The sequence below is a fragment of the Myotis nattereri genome (assembly GCF_964212035.1).
Source record: "Myotis nattereri genome assembly, chromosome: 1".
In the NCBI taxonomy this organism is placed as follows: Eukaryota; Metazoa; Chordata; class Mammalia; order Chiroptera; family Vespertilionidae; genus Myotis; species Myotis nattereri.
Window position 1 is genome coordinate 99,185,671 of NC_138075.1, and position 19,829 is coordinate 99,205,499.

Genomic DNA, 19,829 nt, shown 5'->3' on the forward strand with positions numbered 1-19,829 from the left:
ATAAACAAATGGGACTACATCAAAACAAAAAGCTTATGCACAGCAAAAGAAACCATCAACTAAATGAAAAGGGAACCCACTGTATGGGAGAACATATTTGGCAATGATACATGTGATTATGGGTTAATATCCAAAATATATAAGGAACTCATACAACTTAACAGAAGGAAGACAAACAATGCAATTTAAAGATGGGCAAAGGACCTAAATAGACACTTCTCCAAAGAGGACATACAGGTGGACAAGAGACATATGAAAAAATGCTCAAAGTAACTGATCATCAGAAAAATGTAAACTAAAATGACAATGAGGTATCACCTCACACCTGTCAGAATGGCTACCATCAACAAATCAACAAACAGCAAGTGCTGGTGAGCATGTGCAAAAAAGAGAACCCTCGTATGCTGCTTGTGGGAATGTAGACTGGTGCAACCATTATGGAAAACAGTATGGAGTTTCCTCAAAAAATTAAATATGGATCTGCCATTTGACCCAGTGATCCCACTTCTAGGAATATATTCTAAGAAACCTGAAGTACCAATCAGAAAGAATGTTTGCACCCCTATGTTCATAGCAGCACAATTTACAATAGCTAAGATCTGGAAACAGCCCAAGTGACCATCAGTAGATGAGTGGATAAAAAAGTAGTGGTACATTTATAGCATGGAATGCTATGCAGCAGTAAAAAAGAAGAATCTCTTACACTTTGAGACAGCATGGAGGGACCTGAAGAGTATCATGCTAGGTCAGCCGTGGGCAAACTACGGCCCGCGGGCCGGATCCGGCCCGTTTGAAATGAATAAAACTAAAAAAAAAAAAGACCGTACCCTTTTATGTAATGATGTTTACTTTGAATTTATATTAGTTCACACAAACACTCCATCCATGCTTTTGTTCCGGCCCTCCTGTCCAGTTTAAGAACCCATTGTGGCCCTCGAGTCAAAAAGTTTGCCCACCCCTGTTAGGTGAAATAATCAGTCAGAGAAAGACAAGTATCACATGATTGCACTCATATATGGAATCTAAGTAACAAAATAAACTGATGAATGGATTGGAACCAGAAACATGGAGGCATGGTACAGAATGTGGAATCTCAGAGGAAAGGTGGGGGAGGGTGGGTGGGTGGAGGTAATCAACCAAAGACCTTGTATGCATGTATGCATAACCCATGGACACAGTCAATAGGGTGCTGAAGGCCTGGGGTGGGGGTGGGGGTGGGGGCGGTCTGAGGGGGTCAATGGGGGAATAAAGGGGATATATGTAATACTTTCAACAATAAAGAATTATATAAAAAAAGAATTATACTACTTCAGTTTCATGACTTACTATATAGTTAAAAACTATAGATATAGTGTGGTATTAATATAAAGATAGATACATATATCAATGGAACAGACTAGAGAGTCCAGAAATAAAGTCACACATATATGGCCCACTGATTTTTCATGAAAGCATAAAGGGAAATCAGTAAACAAAGAATAGTCACTTCAATAAATGGTGCTACGACTACTAAATATCCATATACAAACAACAACAAACAAACCCAAGAGGCATCATACACCTAAATGTAGCAGCTAAAATTACAAAACTTCTATAAGGAAACATTATGGCCTTACACCAGGCAAAAAATACCTTAGATAGGATATCTAAAACATGATCCATATAATAACTAATAATTTGGACTCCAAAATTAAAAACTTCTGCTCTTCAAAAGACACTGTGGAGAGTGAGCTAAAGATGAATACCAGAGGACTTGGATCTCAGCTAAAGGACAGTATTCCAGTTATTGAGCTATCAGCAAGTGGACCTTTTGAAAGTCATGATCTTCTTCGAAAGGTTTTTCTTGTGTGAAAAATGAACTTTTACTCAGTCATCCTCTTGAATTATCAGAAAAAAATTTCCAGCTCAACCAAGATAAAATTAATTTTTCCACACTGAGAAACATCCAGGGTCTATTTGCTCCACTAAAATTGCAAATGGAATGCAAGGCAGTGCAATAGGTTCAGCGTCTTCCATTTCTTCCAAGCTCAAACCTTTCACTGGATATTTTGAGGGGCAATGATGAGACTATTGGATTTGAAGATATTCTTAATGACCCATCACAAAGTGAACTAATGGGAGAACCACACTTGATGGTGGAATATAAACTTGGTTTACTGTAATGCAGTGAGCTGACCATGGAAATGGAGGGGCTACATCTTGTTTATAGTTATCTTTTTACTATAATTTTATGTATACAACATTGAAAGTACTGACACATGTAAAAAAAAAAAGACACTGGGAGAAAAGAATTGCACACAATAAATATAATACATAAATTATACCCAGGATATTTTTAAAACTCAATAATAAGAAAACAAATAATGAAATTTTAAAAATGGGCAAAAGATCTACAAAGACACTTCACCAAAAAAGATATAGCTTGAAAAAAATTACATGTAAAGATGCTTAACATCATTAATTGCTAAAGAAATGTAAATTAAAACCACAAAGAGTACCAAATACTAATCAGAATGGCTAAAATGGAATAAAAAAGATTATACCAAGTGTTGGCAAGGATGTAGAGGAACTGGAAGTCTATGCACGCTGGAGGTAATGCAAAAAAATTACTTTTAAAAATAGTTTGGCATGTTCTTGATACACCTATCATATGATCCATCCAATCCTTCCTACTCACCCAAAAGAGAATAATATGTCCATTCTAACTGAAATGAACAAAAATAAAAGAATGCAAAAGATGAATAAAATAAATTACAGCAAGATTTAATACAATATGCTTTATAAATCATATATAATTACTTTTAATTTCAGTTAATATACCATATTTAAACAGAGTTGATTAAAAATGAAAATTAGGTGAGTTGGTTTCTTGAGAAGTGAGCTTTGTGGTGGTAGAAATGGAACTTTTCCATTTATTTCTAGTTGAGGAAACCTAAGACAGGCATTGCCTTGTCTTTGTTATGCTGCTCAGTCGAGGTTCCTAAAACTAAATTTAGATGAAGAATCTTACAGGATACATGAAAATAATTTGCTCCATGCTCAAAAAGCTTATTAACATCAACCCATGGTGTGATGTGTTTAAGTGCATCCTCTTGTGTGTGTATGTGGGCACCATACACAGAAATGCAATGTGGACATTAATCTAGATCAGTGATGGCGAACCTATGACACGCGTGAGGTGACACGTGAACTCATTTTTTTGGTTGAGTTTTCTTTGTTAAATGGCATTTAAATATATAAAATAAATATCAAAATATAAATCTTTGTTTTACTATGGTTGCAAATATCAAAAAATTTCTATATGTGACACGGCACCAGAGTTAAGTTAGGGTTTTTCAAAATGCTGACACGCAGAGCTCAAAAGGTTCGCCATCACTGATCTAGATTATTATTTCCAGGAAAAGATTTCCTAAAAAATACACATCATACATGACCTGACTAACACAATATCGTTAAAAAACAACACAGATCATGATATAATAAATTTGTCCAGAACTTGAAATATGAAAATATTTATATATTAATATTAAATATTTTATATATTATACATATTTATATATTTTATATATCATATAATAAAAGCCTAATATGCTAAGTGTCCGGTCATCTGTTCAACCAATCAAAGTATAATATGCTAATGATATGCTAAGGCCACTCAACCACTCACTATGATGTGCACTGACCACCAGGGGGCAGACAGTCAACTGGTAGACCAGTTGCTATGACACGCACTGACCACCAGGGATCAGATGCTCCGACTGGTAGGTTAGCTTGCTGCTGGGTCCAGCCGATAGGGACTGAGTGAGACAGGGCCGGACATGCCCTGGAGCTCTCCCGAGGTCCCGCCTTGGTTGGCCAACCTTCCGCATCCCTCCCCGGCCCTGGTCGTGCACTGGTGGGGTCCTTTGGCTGGCCTGCGCCCTCTCACAATCTGGGACCTTTCAGGGGATGTTGGAGAGCCAGTTTCCGCCAGATCCCGCAGGCCAGGATGCTACCAATCTACAACTCACTGGCAGCTGCTTTTCTTACAGGCCTTCCTCTAGTTTTGATTCCACTGCAAGCTTGTGGCTCTTGATTTTAAAACACTGCATAGTGATTGCCCCACAGGCTTTAGGTTTGAAGCCAGAACTAGAGTTGGTGAGTCCACAGATGACAACTCCACCTAACTGTTTTCTACGTGGTAGCTCTTCTGCATTGAGTGCTTACTCTGTGCTAGACCTACAAGGTAATTCACATGCACCTCTTACCTTCACATGAAAATCAGCATTGTTATCATCTTTCAAGCCAAGAAACTGAGGCTCAAATAAATTAAGTAATTCGCTCAAGGTTACATACTGGGAATGATGCAGGATAATTACCCAGTGTGTGTGATCCCTAAATTCATATAGATGCTCATGTTCTCCTATGTGCAGATTCTCCCCCACTCCCCATCCTACCTCTCTTTTCCTCCCTCATGCACACATGAACACACATACAAGTGTGGACCAAGTCAATGGAAATATATGTAGGATGTTTTTGTGCTGGATATTAGAATGAAAGGAGAATCAGTGAAACAAAGAAAGGAAACAAAGTAATAGGGAGAAGTGATTTAAAGAAGTTAGGAAAGGAGTGAACTTGTCAAATGAAAGAATTCAAGGGGAAATGATAGTCATCTTCAAATATTGAAGATAATTTATTTGGAAGAAGGATTACACTATATGCAATATTGATCTCTGTCACTGGGAAAATTGAAGGAGAAGCTTTTTTTCTTCAGTCCTAAGAATATAGCAAAGGACTCAGAAAGATTGTATAAGCCCAGACATCAAAGAACTGAAAAAGCCACCTTTCTTTTACTGTACAGTATTAAGGAAATGAAAATGGTCATGATACAGAAAAGAAAAAAGGAACTACCTAAATGAACTTGTAATAGTGAAGCATTCAATGCTGCTCTTGTCCTTTTATACACTTGGGTATTATTTTAAACATTTTTATACATTTGAGGATGAATTTTCGTAGGTTATTTTAAGTAATTTCATGTGACCATTTCACTTTTTTTAACTTTTTAAAATCAACTTTATTGAGGTATAACTTTCATACAACAGATACACAAATGTATTCACCTATGTAGTAATCACATTCTTTTCTCTATATTTTATAATTTTTAAAAAATATATTTTTATTGATTTCAGAGAGGAAGGGTGGGGGAGAAATAGAAACATCAATGATGAGAGAGAATCATTGTTCGGCTGCTTCCTGCACGCACCACACTGGGGATCAAGCCCATAATGCGGGCATGTACCCTGAATTGAACCATAACCTCCTGATTCATAAGTTGAAGCTCAATCACTGAGCCACATCAGCCAGCCTTATGATGTTTTGACATATTAGAGGCCTGGCTGGCTGGACAGAGCGCCCCTTCTAGGGCTAGCCAATTCTACAGACAGCAAACAAGTAATTCCCCTGTGAACATTCCTTTCAAGTGCAAGCCAACTAATCCAAAGTCCATATCTCATCTCCTTTATCTAATTCTCACACAGCAACTCAATATTTCCCATGGTTTAAAGCATTATCCCAGGGCCAGGTACTGAAAAATCAGGACCACCCTCTGACTGAAGCCATTGAAATCATTCAACTAGCCAATCCTAAACTTTGTCTTGCTTTGCCTTGCCTTCCCAGGGAAACCACAAGAAGGGCTCTAGGCCATGCTTTCCCAAGGCTTCTTCACCTCTTGACTAACCTTAGAACTTCCCCATGTGGCCCTGAATTTATGGCATGGCCCCTCTCTTGGGAACTGTAAGTGGATTCTTCTTTCAAAGGCAGTTGTTTCCCTGTAATCTTACCAAAACTGATTAAAACAAGCCTGGGATATATTCTAAGAAAACGTAGAACAGTAACATTGTCTCAAAAAGTTCTTTTGTCCTCTTTTGCAGTTAATCCCCACCCCTCATCCCTGGCCCAGGCAATTCCTGATACTTTCCATCACTACTAGGTGTACCGGTTAATAATGCGGATTTTGTAATCAAAGAAAACACAATAATTTCAAGAGAAACATCAAAAATGCTTTATTCAATGTAATGTCCATCACTAGCTACACATTTACCCCATCTTACAGGTAATTTGTGGATCCATCCCAATAGAACTTTTCTTCTTTTGAGGTAAACCATTCAGAGACCCAATTTTCCACTTCTTCATACGTTTTGAAGTGCTGCTCAGAAAGTGCGTGTGCCATCAATCTGAACAAGTGGTAATCTGAAGGGGCAAGGTCTGGTGAATATGGTGGGTGGGTTAACACTTCCCAGGCAAGATCTTTTAATGTGTCTTTAACTGGTTTTGAAGTGTGTGATGGTGCATTATCATGAAGCAAAATTACTTTGCCATGTCTTCTGGCCCATTCTGGTCGTTTTATGATCAAAGCGTGGTTCAAATTGATTATTTGTTGTCGGTATCGATCAGTATTAACGGTTTCACCTGGTTTTAGAAGCTCATAATACACCACACCTTCCTGATCCCACCAAACACAGAGCATTGTCTTCTTTCTGAAGCGATTTGGCCTTGCAGTCGATGTTGATGGTTGACCTGGATAAACCCATGATTTTGTGTGTTTGGGATTCTCAAAATAAATCCACTTTTCATCGCCAGTCACAAATTGTTGCAAAAAAGACTTTCTTTTGTGCAGTTCTAGCAACATTTTACTGATGACTTTTGGTTGTCCATTTGTCTTTCATTCAGTTGATGTGGCACCCATTTTCCTTCCTTTAAAATCTTTCCCATTGCTTGTAAATGATTGGAAATTGTTTGCTGAGCAATGTTTAATTTTTCCGCAAGCTGTTTTTGAGTTTGACACACATCTTCATCCAATAATGCTTGTAACTGTTTGTCTTCAAACTTTTTGGTTGACCTGGACATTCTTTGTCTTCCACATTGAAATCATTGCTTTTAAAGCATTTAAATCAGCATTCACAAGTATCCTGAGATGGAGCTTCCCGAAGTATACGATAACTTTCAGTAGCACTTTTCTTCAAAATAAAGTAATGAATTAAAACTTCACGCAAATGCTTTTTTTTTGGCATGAAATTTGACATTTTTAAGAATAAAAATATCTATGTTAACACCTTCAGAAAATTTGACATATGAAGTTTTGAAGCTTGTTGTCAATACAACAAAATAGCATACATATCAAATTGCATATATATCAACATATGTGTAACTCCATCTATTGAAAAAAAGAATCCCCATTATTAACCAGTACACCTACTATAAATTAGTTTTGCCTGTTCCAGAATATAGTATCACTTCATATCAATTAAGCAGTGTGAGTATGAGTAGATCAAGTCTTTGGGTAGACAAATGTCATATCTCTTTGGTGAAAACCTAAGAGTGGAAATATGTTGATGTTTTAAGTTTATGTTTTACTTTATAAGCAATTGTCTATTTTCCAAAGTAGCTGTACTTCATTTCTTTTTCCCGTTTCCTTCCTTTTCTCTCCCTCCCTCCCTTCCTTTATTTTTAAATTCCTTATTGTTGAAAGTATTACATATGTCCCCTTTTCCCTCCATTGTCCTCTCCCAGCCTGCCCCCACCTCCCAGCCCCAGTCTTCATACCCCATTGTCTGTGTCCATTGGTTATGCTTATATGTATACAAGTTCTTTGGTTGATCTTAGTCCCCCCAAACTACCCCACCCCATCCCAGCCCCATTCACCCTCCCCTGCCTTCCCCCTGAGGTTGACAGTCTGTTCTATGATTCTATGTCTCTGGATCTATTTTTGTTCATCAGTTTATGTTGTTCATTAGATTACACAAATGAGTGAGATCATGTGATACTTATCTTTCTCTCACTGGCTTATTTCTCTTAACATAATGTTCTCAAGGTCCATCCATGATGTTGCAAATGGTAAGAGTTCTTTCTTTTTTACAGCAGCATAGTATTCCATTGTGTAGATGTACCATAGTTTTTGAATCCACTCATCTGCTGATGGGCACTTAGGCTGTTTCCAAATCTTAGCTATTGTAAATTGCTCTGCTATGAACACAGGGGTGCATATGTTCTTTTTTACTTGGTCTTTCTAATTTTTTAGGATATATTCTTAGAAGTGAGATCACTGGGTCCAATGGGAGTTCCATTTTTAATTTTTTGAGGAAACTCCATATTGCTTTCTACGGAGATTTCAGCAGTCTGCATTCCCACCAGCAGTGTACAAGGATTCCCTTTTCTCCACCTCCTCGCTAGCACTTGTCGTTTCTTGATCTGTTGATGATAGCCATTTTGACTGGTGTGAAGTGGTACCTCATTGTTGGTTTGATTTGCATCTCTCAGATGATTAGTGATTTTCAGCATTTTTTCATATGTCTATTGGCCATCTGTATGTCCAGGTCCTTTGCCCAATTTTTAATTGGATTGTTCGTCTTTCCTTTGTTGAGTTGTGTTAGTTCTTTATATATTTTGGTAATTAACTCAGATGTGTCATTGGCATATATGTTCTCCTATACAGTGGGTTCCCTTTTTATTTAAAAAATGTTTTTATTGATTTTTAGAGAGAGAAGAAGGGAGAGGGTTCAAGAAATAGAAATATCGATGAGAGAGAAAGGTCATCAATCAGCTGCCTCCTTCACGCCCCTTACTGGGGATCAAGGCTGAAACCTGGGTATGTGCTCTGACTGGGAATTGAACCCGTGACTGCCTGGCTCATGGGTCAAAGCTCAACTATTGAGGCTAACTGGGCAGGCATCCCTTTTTATTTTAATTATGGTTTCTTTTGTGGTACAGAAGCTTTTCATTTTGAAGTAGTTCGATTCATTTATTTTTTCCTTTGTTTTTCTTGCCCTAAGAGATGTATCAATGAAAATACAGCTATGTGAAATGTCTGAGATTTTGCTGCCTATGTTTTCTTATAGGATTTTTACAGGTTTGCAACTTACATTTAAGTCTTGTATCCATTTTGAGTTTATTCTTGTGTATGGTGTAAGTTGGTGGTCTAGTTTCATTTTTTTGCATGTACCTGTCCAATTTTCCCAATACCATTTATTGTCTTTACTCCATTGTATTCTCTTTCCTCGTCTGCCAAATATTAATTGACCATAATAGTTTGGGTCTGTTCCATTGTCTACTCTTGTGCCAGTACCAGGCTGTTTTGATTACAATGGCTTTGTAATATAGTTTGATATCTGGTGTTGTGATCCCTCCAACTTGCTTCTTCTTTCTCAAGATTGCTGCGGCTACTCAGGATCTTTTTTGGTTCCATATAAATTTTCATAATATTTCTTCTTTTTTTTTATAATAATTATCTTTTCATTTAGGTCTATTTTACATTCTTTTTTCCTCCCACAGGTTAGAAAAACAAACACATAGAAACTGACAGATCAGAGGAATCGAGAAAATCCTTACTGGCTGGTATTCATTTTTGGCATTTGTCACAGAAGTAGGACAGCCGCTCCTCCATACAGGACACATGTCCTTCATCACTGTTGAGGGAATCCCCACTCTGATCATGAGACAAGTCCACTGATGCCTGGTCCTCTGATTCAACAATCAGGAGAGTCTTCCCCTCCACTTCACCCTCCTCCAGTCCTTCTGAGGTAGAGGTTCTTGTGGCTTCATCATCATGGCGACTTGTCACACTACCTAGGTGGATGTTACTATCCATCCCTTCTTTCTCAGAGGGTCAGAAGTAATTTCGTAACAATCCTAAACTCTGACCAAGCTTAAAGAGGCTTTTATCAGGATTACACAAAGAAAAACTCTTCAGGAGAGTGTCTGCCCTATTCTCTACTCAGATATCATGAACTTTTAAAGTAATAATTTAGTATAATCCATTGTCCTTTTCCTTGATTGAATTTAAAAGGACAGTGACCAAAAAAGGTTGAAAATCTTACTAAGCTATTCTCCATCAACACACTCACATGCACATACACATTCAACACTATCTGTCCCATCAGTATTTCACATTCATTTCAAGTCATGTCATTTGAGATCCTTTGCCAATAACATCTTCTCTCTTTCGGCTTCAAGTTGCTCAGTCAAAAGAACCTGTTCTCCCAAAAGACGAATGTTTTCTTTTTTCCGATTTTGCCTCTCAATGTCTCTGATCACTCCCTCACGAAGCCTCTGCCAGTCCTGCCGCTGGTTCAGATGCACACGCACCACGGTGGCCACCGTCAGCACCACCGAGAGGCCCAGCACCAGCTTTGAGCTCCTTGATATCCCTGCGCGGGGCGCCCCCTCCCACCACCCATAATATTTCTTCTGAATCTGTGAAATATGCCATTAGTATTTTATTGGGGATTGTGATTAATCTATAGATTGCTTTGGGTAGTATGGACAATTTAATAATGTTAATACTTCCAATCCATGAACACATATATTCTTCCACTAGTTTGTATCTTCCTCTATTTCTTTTTTCAATGTCCTACAGTTTTCTGAATACAGGTCTTTTACCTCCTTGGATAAGTTTATTCCTAGGTATCTTATTTTTTTCTATAGCATTGATAAATAGGATATATATATATATATATATATATATATATATGTATATATATATATATTAGCTTATCTTTCTGAGAGTTCATTATTGGTATATAGAAATGTCATTGATTTCTGGATTTTAATTTTGTAACTGGCTACGTTGTTGAATTTTTTAAATTAAATCTAGTATTTCTTTGGAGGAATATTTAGGGTTTTCTATGTACAATATCATGGCATCTGAAAATAATGATAGTTTTACTTCCTCCTTTCCAATTTAAATGCCTATTATTTTTTCTTCTTGTCTGACTGCTGTGGTTAGGACTTCCAGTACTATGTGAAAGCAGACATCTCTGTCTTGTTACTGATCTTAGTTTTGCCCATTGAGTATGATGTTGGCTGTAAGTTTGTCATGTATGGCTTTTATTATGTTGAGGTATTATCCCTGTATTCCCACTTTGCTAAGAGTTTTTATCAAAAATTGGTGCTGGATTTTGTCAAATGCTTTTTCTGTGTTTATTGATATGATCATGTGATTTTTTCCCTCCATTTGTTTATGTGATGGTGATGTATAACATCTATTGGTTTGTGAATATTCTACCAGCCTTGCATCCCCACATTAAATTCCACTTTGTCATAGGGTATGACCTTTTCAATGTATTGCTGAATCCAATTTACTAATATTTTGTTGAGGATTTTAGCATCTATGTTCATCAGGAATAAAGGTCTGTAATTTTCTTTCTTTGTAGTCTTTTTATCTGGTTGTAGAATTAGGACAATGATGACCTCATAAAACTCACCTATGGGAATTTTACCAAACATTCAAAGAACTAAAACCTATCCTTCTCAGACTATTCCAAAAAATCCAAGAGGAAGGTACACTTACAAGCTCTTTCTATGAAGCCAGCATTACTGTAAACCCAAAACCAGATAAGGACACTATAGAGAAAGAGAATTACAGGCCAATATCCCTGATGAACATAGATGCTAAAATCCTCAACAAAATTCTAGCAAATCGAATCCAGCATTATATTAAGAAGATCATACACCATGACCAAGTGGAATTTATTCTAGGGATGCAAGGCTGGTACAATATCCACAAATCAATAAATGTGATACATCACATAAACAAACTGAAAGACAAAAATCACATAATCATATCAATTGATGCAGAAAAGGCATTTGACAAAATGCAAAACTGTTTTCTTTCTTTTTTTTTTTTTTAGTAAATCTTTATTGTTCAGATTATTACATTTGTTCCTCTTTTTTCCCCTCCTCCCAGTTCCCACCCCACCCTCCACCCTCACTCCCCACCCACTGTCCTCATCCATAGGTGCACGATTTTTGTCCAGTCTCTTCCCGCATCTCCCACACCCCTTTCCCCACCAAGAATAGTGAGTCCATTCCCTTTCTATGTCCCTGATTCTATTATAATCACCAGTTCATTCTGTTCATCAGATTATTTATTCACTTGATTCTTAGATTCACTTGTTGATAGATGCATATTTGTTGTTCATAATTAGTATCTTTACCTTTTTCTTCTTCTTCCTCTTCTTAAAGGATACCTTTCAGCATTTCATATAATCCTGGTTTGGTGGGGATGAACTCCTTTAGCTTTTCCTTATCTGTGAAGCTCTTTATCTGACCTTCAATTCTTTTTTTTTTTAAATTAAATCTTTATTGTTCAGATTATTAAATTTGTTCCTCTTTTTTCCCCCCCATAACTCCCCTCCTCCCAGTTCCTGCCCCACCCTCCGCCCTCACTCCCCACCCACAGTCCTCATCCATAGGTGCACGATTTTTGTCCAGTCTCTTCCCGCATCTCCCACACCCCTTTCCCCCCCAAGAATAGTCAGTCCATTCCCTTTCTATGTCCCTGAAATAATCACCAGTTCATTCTATTCATCAGATTATTTATTCACTTGATTCTTAGATTCACTTGTTGATAGATGCATATTTGTTGTTCATAATTTGTATCTTTACCTTTTTCTTCCTCTTCCTCTTCTTAAAGGATACCTTTCAGCATTTCATATAATCCTGGTTTGGTGGTGATGAACTCCTTTAGCTTTTCCTTATCTGTGAAGCTCTTTATCTGACCTTCAATTCTGAATGATAGCTTTGCTGGATAAAGTAGTCTTGGTTGTAGGTTCTTGGTATTCATCACTTTGAATATTTCTTGCCACTCCCTTCTGGCCTGCAAAGTTTCTGTTGAGAAATCAGCTGACAGTCGTATGGGTATTCCCTTGTAGGTAACTGAGTTTCTTTCTCTTGCTGTTTTTAAGATTCTCTCTTTATCTTTTGCTCTTGGCATTTTAATTATGATGTGTCTTGGTGTGGTCCTCTTTGGATTCCTTTTGTTTGGGGTTCTCCGCGCTTCTTGGACCTGTAAGTCCATTTCTTTCACCAGGTGGGGGAAGTTTTCTGTCATTATTTCTTCAAATAGGTTTTCAATATCTTGCTCTCTCTCATCTTCTGGCACCCCAATAATTCTGATGTTGGTACGCTTGAAGCTGTCCCAGAGTCTCCTTACACTATCATCGCATTTTTGGATTCTTTTTTCATTTTGCTTTTCCGGTTGGGTGTTTTTTGCTTCCTCGCATTTCAAATCATTGACTTGATTCTTGCGCTCCTCTGGTCTGCTGTCGGGAGTCTGTATAATATTCGTTATTTCAGTCCGTGTATGCTTAATTTCTAGTTGGTTCCCCAATATAACATCGAGGGTCTCATTAGTTTTCTTGTAGATCTCATTAAGTTTATCGGCGGCTTCTAAACAGTTCTTGAGAGACCTTAAAAGTGTGGTTCTGAACTCTAGATCTTCCATTGACAATTGTGTCCTGTTTCTTTGTCTCCGCATTTTGTTATGCTTCCTTGGTGCACCCCCTAGTGGTCTTTGTGGGCAGTCTTATAGTTAAACCTTGATTGTTGTAGCTAATACCAGGGAGGGTTTGACCTCCAGGCCAAGTGGCTATGAGAATCAGCTGTGTCTGCAGTGAGAGAACTTCTGTCCTCTAGGGAGGTGCTAATCTGACGTTTGCCTGAGGCTATCCAGCAAATGCCTCTGTGCAGGGCTTGGGCGGGGCGGGTCGCACAGGATCAACAGGGTGGGCCAGAGAGAGCAGTTATGGCAGCTCTCAGTCCTGTCCCCAGGGGCTCTGCCTCTCTGAGTCCCAGCACCCGCTGCAAAGCTCGGAGAGAAAGCTGCACTCGCTCTGACCGAAGCCAGGCAGTCCCACTTCTCCCGTTTGAGTCTGGGTCCCTAAAGACTCGCCCGGATCTGGAGCTCAGAGTCTGCGACTCCCTCCCGATTGAAAACGCCAACCGCGCCCTCCGCCGCCAGCCCACTCTGTGCACTCCGCACCTCAGAAATTGACTTCAGCACTGCGCCTCCTCTGAGTGTCCGTATGCGTTTCTCTTTCCTCCTAGTTGTAGGACTTCCACTCAGCCAGCGTTCCTGTGGTTCTGGGTGATGTCCGTTCCGTTTTTTAGTTTCACTTTTGAAGTAGTTGTTCAAGGCAGCAAACTCCGGCGTTAACCTATGCCGCCATCTTGGTTCTCCCCAATTCTGAATGATAGCTTTGCTGTATAAAGTAATCTTGGTTGTAGGTTCTTGGCATTCATCACTTTGAATATTTCTTGCCACTCCCTTCTGGCCTGCAAAGTTTCTGTTGAGAAATCAGCTGACAGTCGTATGGGTATTCCCTTGTAGGTAACTGTCTTTCTCTTGCTGCTTTTAAGATTCTCTCTTTGTCTTTTGCTCTTGGCATTTTAATTATGATGTGTCTTGGTGTGGTCCTCTTTGGGTTCCTTTTGTTTGGGGTTCTCTGCTCTTCCTGGACTTGTAAGTCTATTTCTTTCACCAGGTAGGGGAAGTTTTCTGTCATTATTTCTTCAAATAGGTTTTCAATATCTTGCTCTCTCTCATCTTCTGGAACCCCTATAATTCTGATGTTGGTATGCTTGAAGCTGTCCCAGAGGCTCCTTACACTATCTTCGTATTTTCAAATTCTTTTTTCATTTTGCTTTTCCGGTTGGGTGTTTTTTGCTTCCTCGCATTTCAAATCATTGACTTGATTCTTGCGCTCCTCTGGTCTGCTGTCGGGAATCTGTATAATATTCGTTATTTCAGTCCGTGTATGCTTAATTTCTAGTTGGTTTATCACAACATCGAGGGTCTCATTAGATTTCTTGAGGATCTCAATAACTTTATCGGCGGCTTCTAGACAGTTCTTGAGAGACCTTAAAAGTGTGGTTCTGAACTCAATATCCTCCATTGACAGTTTTGTCCTGTTTCTTTGTCTCCGCATTTTTTTATGCTTTCTTGGTGCACCCCCTAGTGGTCGAAGACCTTGTGCGAAGTCTTGTTGTAGTTAAGCCTTGATTGCTGTAGTTATTACTAGGGGGATTTGACCTCCCGGCCAACTGGCTGTGAGAATCAGCTGTGTCTGCAGAGGGAAAACTTCTGTCCTCTAGGGAGGTGCTAATCTAGCCTTTGCCTGAGGCTATCTGGCAAATGGCTCTGCGCAGGCCTTGGGCGGGGCGGGTCTCACGGGATCAACAGAGCGGGTGGAGGGAGCAGTTATGGCTGCTCTCAGTCCCGTCCCCAGAGGCTCTGCCTCTCAGAGTCCCAGCAACCGCTGCAAACCTCGGAGAGAAAGCTGCCCTCGTGTTCCGACCGATGCCAGAAAGTCCCGCTTCTCCCGTTTGAGTCTGGGTCCCTAGAGACTCGCCCAGAACTGGAGCTCAGAATCTGAGACTCCCTCCCGATTGAAAACGACAACCGTCCCTCAGCTACCAGCCCGCTCCGCGCACACCTCCGCAGCTTTGTATTTTCCACACTGCGCCTCCTCTGAGTCTCGTATGCTGTTCTCTTTCCTTCTAGTTGAAGAATTTCCCCTCAGCCAGTCTTCCTGTGGTTCTGGCGATGTCCGTTCCGTCTTTTAGTTGTATTTGTGAAGTGGGTGTTCGAGGCAGCTAACTCTGGTGTTTACCTATGCCACCATCTTGGTTTTCTCCCCCCAACACTCTTTTCTGATAAAAACTCTCAGCAAAGTGGGAATAGAGGGAACATATCTCAACATGATAAAGGCCAAATATGACAAACTACAGCCAACATCATACTCAATGGGCAAAAACTAAAACCATTTCCCCTTGTTGCTACAAGACAGGGATGCCCACTTTCACCACCCCTGTTCAACATAGTACTGGAAGTGCTAGCCATAGCGACCAGACAAGAATAAATAAAGGGCATCAAAATTGGAAAAGAAGTAGTAAAAATGTCATTATTCACAGATGATATAATATTGTACATCGAAAACCCTAAAGACCCCATCAATAAACTAGTAGACTTAATAAATGAATTCAGCAATGTAGCAGGATACAAAATTAACACCAAGAAATCTATGGCTTTTTTATATACCAAAAATGAATTCACAGAAAGAGAAACTAAAAAACAATCCCATTTACCATTGCAACAAAAAAATTAAGATGCCAAGGAATAAATTTAACTAAGGAGTTAAAGGACATGTACTCAGAAAATTAAAGGACGCTGAAAATAGAGATAGAGGAAGATATAAACAAATGAAAGAATATACCATGTTTATGGATTGATAGAATCAATATCATTAAAATGTCCATACTACCCAAAGCAATCTATAGATTCAATGTAATCCCCATTAAAATACCAACAGCATATTTCAAAGACCTAGAACAAACTCTCCAAAAATTCATCTGGAGTAAAAACAGACCCCGAATAGCTGCAGTAATCTTGAGAAAGAAGAACAATGTTGGAGGGATCACAATAACAGATTTCAAGCTATATTACAAAGCCACTATTCTCAAAACTCCCTGATACTGGCACAAGAACAAACATATAGACCAATGGAACAGAACAGAGAACCCAGAACTGGCCCAAGCAATTATGTTCAATTAATATTTGACAAAGGAGGCAAAAGCATACAATGAAGTCAAGACAGTCTCTTCAATAAATGATGCTGGGAAAATTGGACAGATACTTGCAAAAAAATGAAACCAGACCAACAACTTACACCATACACAAAAATAATCTCAAAATGGATAAAGATGGGAAACCATAAAGAGCTTAGAAGTGATAAGCAGCAAATTATCAGACATACAGTATGTCATAGTAATATCTTTACCGATATAGCTCCTAGGGCAAAGGAAACTAAGGAGAAAATAAACAAATGGGACTACATCAAAATAAAAAGCTTCTGCACAACAAAAGAAACCATCAATAAAACAATAAGAAAGCCCACTGCATGAGAGAAGATATTTGCCAATGTTATCTCTGATAAGGGTTTAATCTCCAAAATTTATAGACAACTCATAAATTCCTTAACAAAAGGAAGATAAATGATCCAATCAAAAAATGGGCAAAGGACCTAAATAGACACCTTTAAAAAGAGGACATACATTAGGGCAAGAGACATATGAAAACATGCTCAAAGTCACTAATCATCCAAGAGGTGCAAATCAAAATGACAATGAGGTACCATCTCACACCTGTCAGAACGGCTATCATCAACAAATTACTAATGACAAGTGCTGGCGAGGATGAGGAGAAAAAGGAACCCTCTTGTACTGCTGGTGGGAATACAGACTGGTGCAGCCACTGTGGAAAACAGTATGGCGTTTCCTCAAAAAATTAAAAATGGAACTTCCATTTGACCCAGTAATCCCACTTCTAGGAATGTATCTCAAGGAAACAGAAGCATCAATCAGAAAGGATATATGCACCCCTATGTTCATAGCAGCACAATTTACAATAGCTAAAATTTAGAAACAGCCCAATTGCCCATTAGCAGATGAGTGGATTAGAAAACTGTGGTACATCTCCACAACAGAATTCTATAAATTGCTGCAAAAAAAAAAAAAAAAATTCTTACCATTTGCTTCAGCATGGATGGAACTGGATAGCATTATGCTAAGTGAAATAAGCCAGTCAGAGAAAGATAAATATCACATGATCTCACTCATGAACAGTATACACTGATGAATAAAAATAGAACCAGAGATATAGAAGCATCGAACAGACTATATGAGATCAACCAAAGGACTTGTAAGTATGCATATGAGCATAACCATGGACTTAGACAGGAAGGGGGTGAGGGCTTGTGCTGGGAGGTAGGGGTGGCCAGGGAGAGGTTAATGGGGGACAAGGAGACTCATGTAATACTTTAAACAATAAAGAATTTAAATTAAAAAAAAAACAAACTCCCCTGTGAAGCCATCCAGTACAGGACTTTTGTTTGCTTAGAGTTTTTTGATTACTGCTTCAATTTCACTAGTTATTATTGGCCCATTCAGGTTTTCTGTTTCTTCATGATTGAGTTTTGGTAGATTGTATGTTTCTAGTAATTTGCCCATTTTGCTCAGTTTGTTAAATTTGTTTGAACATAGTTCATAATACTTTCTTACAATTCTTTATATTTCTGTGGTGTCCGTTGTTTCTTTAATGCTTTCATTTCTGATTTTATTTATTTGGGTCTTCTCTTTGGCTTATGATGAGTCTGGATAAAGTTTCATCAATCTTGTTTATCTTTTCAATGAAATTGCTCTTGGTTTCATTGATGTTTTATAGTGTTATTTTTCTCTGTCATTTATTTCCCCTCTGATATTTATTATTTCCTTCCTTTTACTTACTCTGAGCTTTTCTTCTTTTTCTCTTTCTAGTTCTTTTAGTTGTAGGGTTAAATAGTTTATCTGAGATTTTTCTAGTTTCTTTAGGTAAGCCTGTAATACTATGAACTTCCCTATATGAAATGTTTTTGCTTTGTCCCATAGATTTTGGGTTGTTGTGTGTTCATATTTTTCCCCAGAAGTTTTTAATTACTTCCTTGATTTCATTGGTAACCCATTCTTTGTTTAATTCCATGTGCTTGAATGTTTTTGAGTATTTTTTTTTTTATTTTGTTTCTAGTTTCATACCATTGTGATCCAAGATGCTTGACATGGTTTCAATTTTCTCAAGCTTGTAGAGACTTATTTTGTGTCCTGACATGTGCTCTATCTTTGAGACTGTCCCATGTGCACTTGAGAAGAATGTATATTCTGAAGCTTTGGGGTGAAATGTTCAGTAAATGTCAATTAATCCATCTGAACTAGTGTATTGCTTAAGGTTGCTGTTTGCTTGTTGATTTTTTTGTCTGGAACATTTATCCAGTGATGTCAGTGGGTGGTAAAGTCCCCTACTATGACTGTTTGGTGTTGATATCCTCTTTAAAGTCCTCCAATAGTTTTTTAATATATATTTAGGTGTACCTATATTAGATGTATCTATGTTTACCAGGGTTACATCCTTTTTTTGGATCAATCCCTGGAGTATTATGTATTGACCTACTTTGTCTTGTTTATAGCCTTTGTTTTGTGGTCTATTTTGTCAGATTTAAGAATTGCTACCTCTGCTTTTATTTTTTTTTTTTTTTCATTTGCTTGGAAAATTCTTTTCCATTCCTTCACTTTCATCTGGTGTGACTCTTTTTTTCTGAGGTGGGTCTCTTAAAGACAGTATATATATATAGGCCATGCTTTCTCATCCATTCAGCTACCCTAGGTCTCTTCATTGGAACATTTAATTCATTTACATTTAAGGTTATTATTGATAGGTACTTATTTATTGCCATTTTTATTCTTCATGCCTATGCTACTCTATTTCTTCTTAGAGCCGTTTCCTTAACATTTCATGCAATGCTGGTTTGGTGGTAATGAACTCCTTTAGCTTTATTTTTTTGTTTGGGAAGGTCTTTATTTCACCTTCAATTTTGAATGATAACCTTGCTAGAGAGCATAGTCTTTGTTTCAGATCCTTGCTTTTCATTATTTAAAAACATCATGCCATTCTCTTCTGGCCTGTAGTGTTTCTGTTGAGACATCAGTTGACAGCCTATGGGAGTTCCCTTGAAGGTAACTGACTGTCTCTGTCTTCCTGCCCTTAAGATTCTCTCTTTGTCTTTAACATTTGCCATTTTAATTATGATATGTCTTGGTTTGGGTCTCTTTGATTCATCTTGCTTGGGACTCTCTGTGCTTCTGGAACTTGTATGACTTTTTTATTCACCAGATTTGGGAAATTTCCTATCATTATTTCTTCAAACAGTTTCTCTATCCCTTGCTCAATTTCTTCTCCCTCTGGAAATCCCTATGATGTGTATGTTATTCTGTTTCACATTGTCCCAAAGTTCCCTTAAACTGTCCTCATGCTTTTTATTCTTTTTGTTGCTCTGATTGAGTGATATTTATTCTATCTTGTCTTCCAATTCACTGATTTGATCCTCTGTTTCTTCTAACCTACTGATAATTCCTTTCAGTGTACTTTTTACTTCAGCTATTTCATTCTTCATTTCTGACTGATTCTTTTTCATTGTTTCTATGTTGTT

At 38.2% G+C, this 19,829-nt stretch overlaps 1 pseudogene across 1 annotated transcript; it reads left to right on the top strand.

Moving 5' to 3' along the window:
* Positions 1 to 1,737: 1,737 nt before the first annotated feature.
* Positions 1,738 to 2,242, top strand: LOC308527909 (proteasome maturation protein-like; annotated as a pseudogene). Its single transcript has one exon. The product of its transcript is annotated as a proteasome maturation protein-like (transcript).
* The last annotated feature ends 17,587 nt before the right edge of the window (positions 2,243 to 19,829 follow it).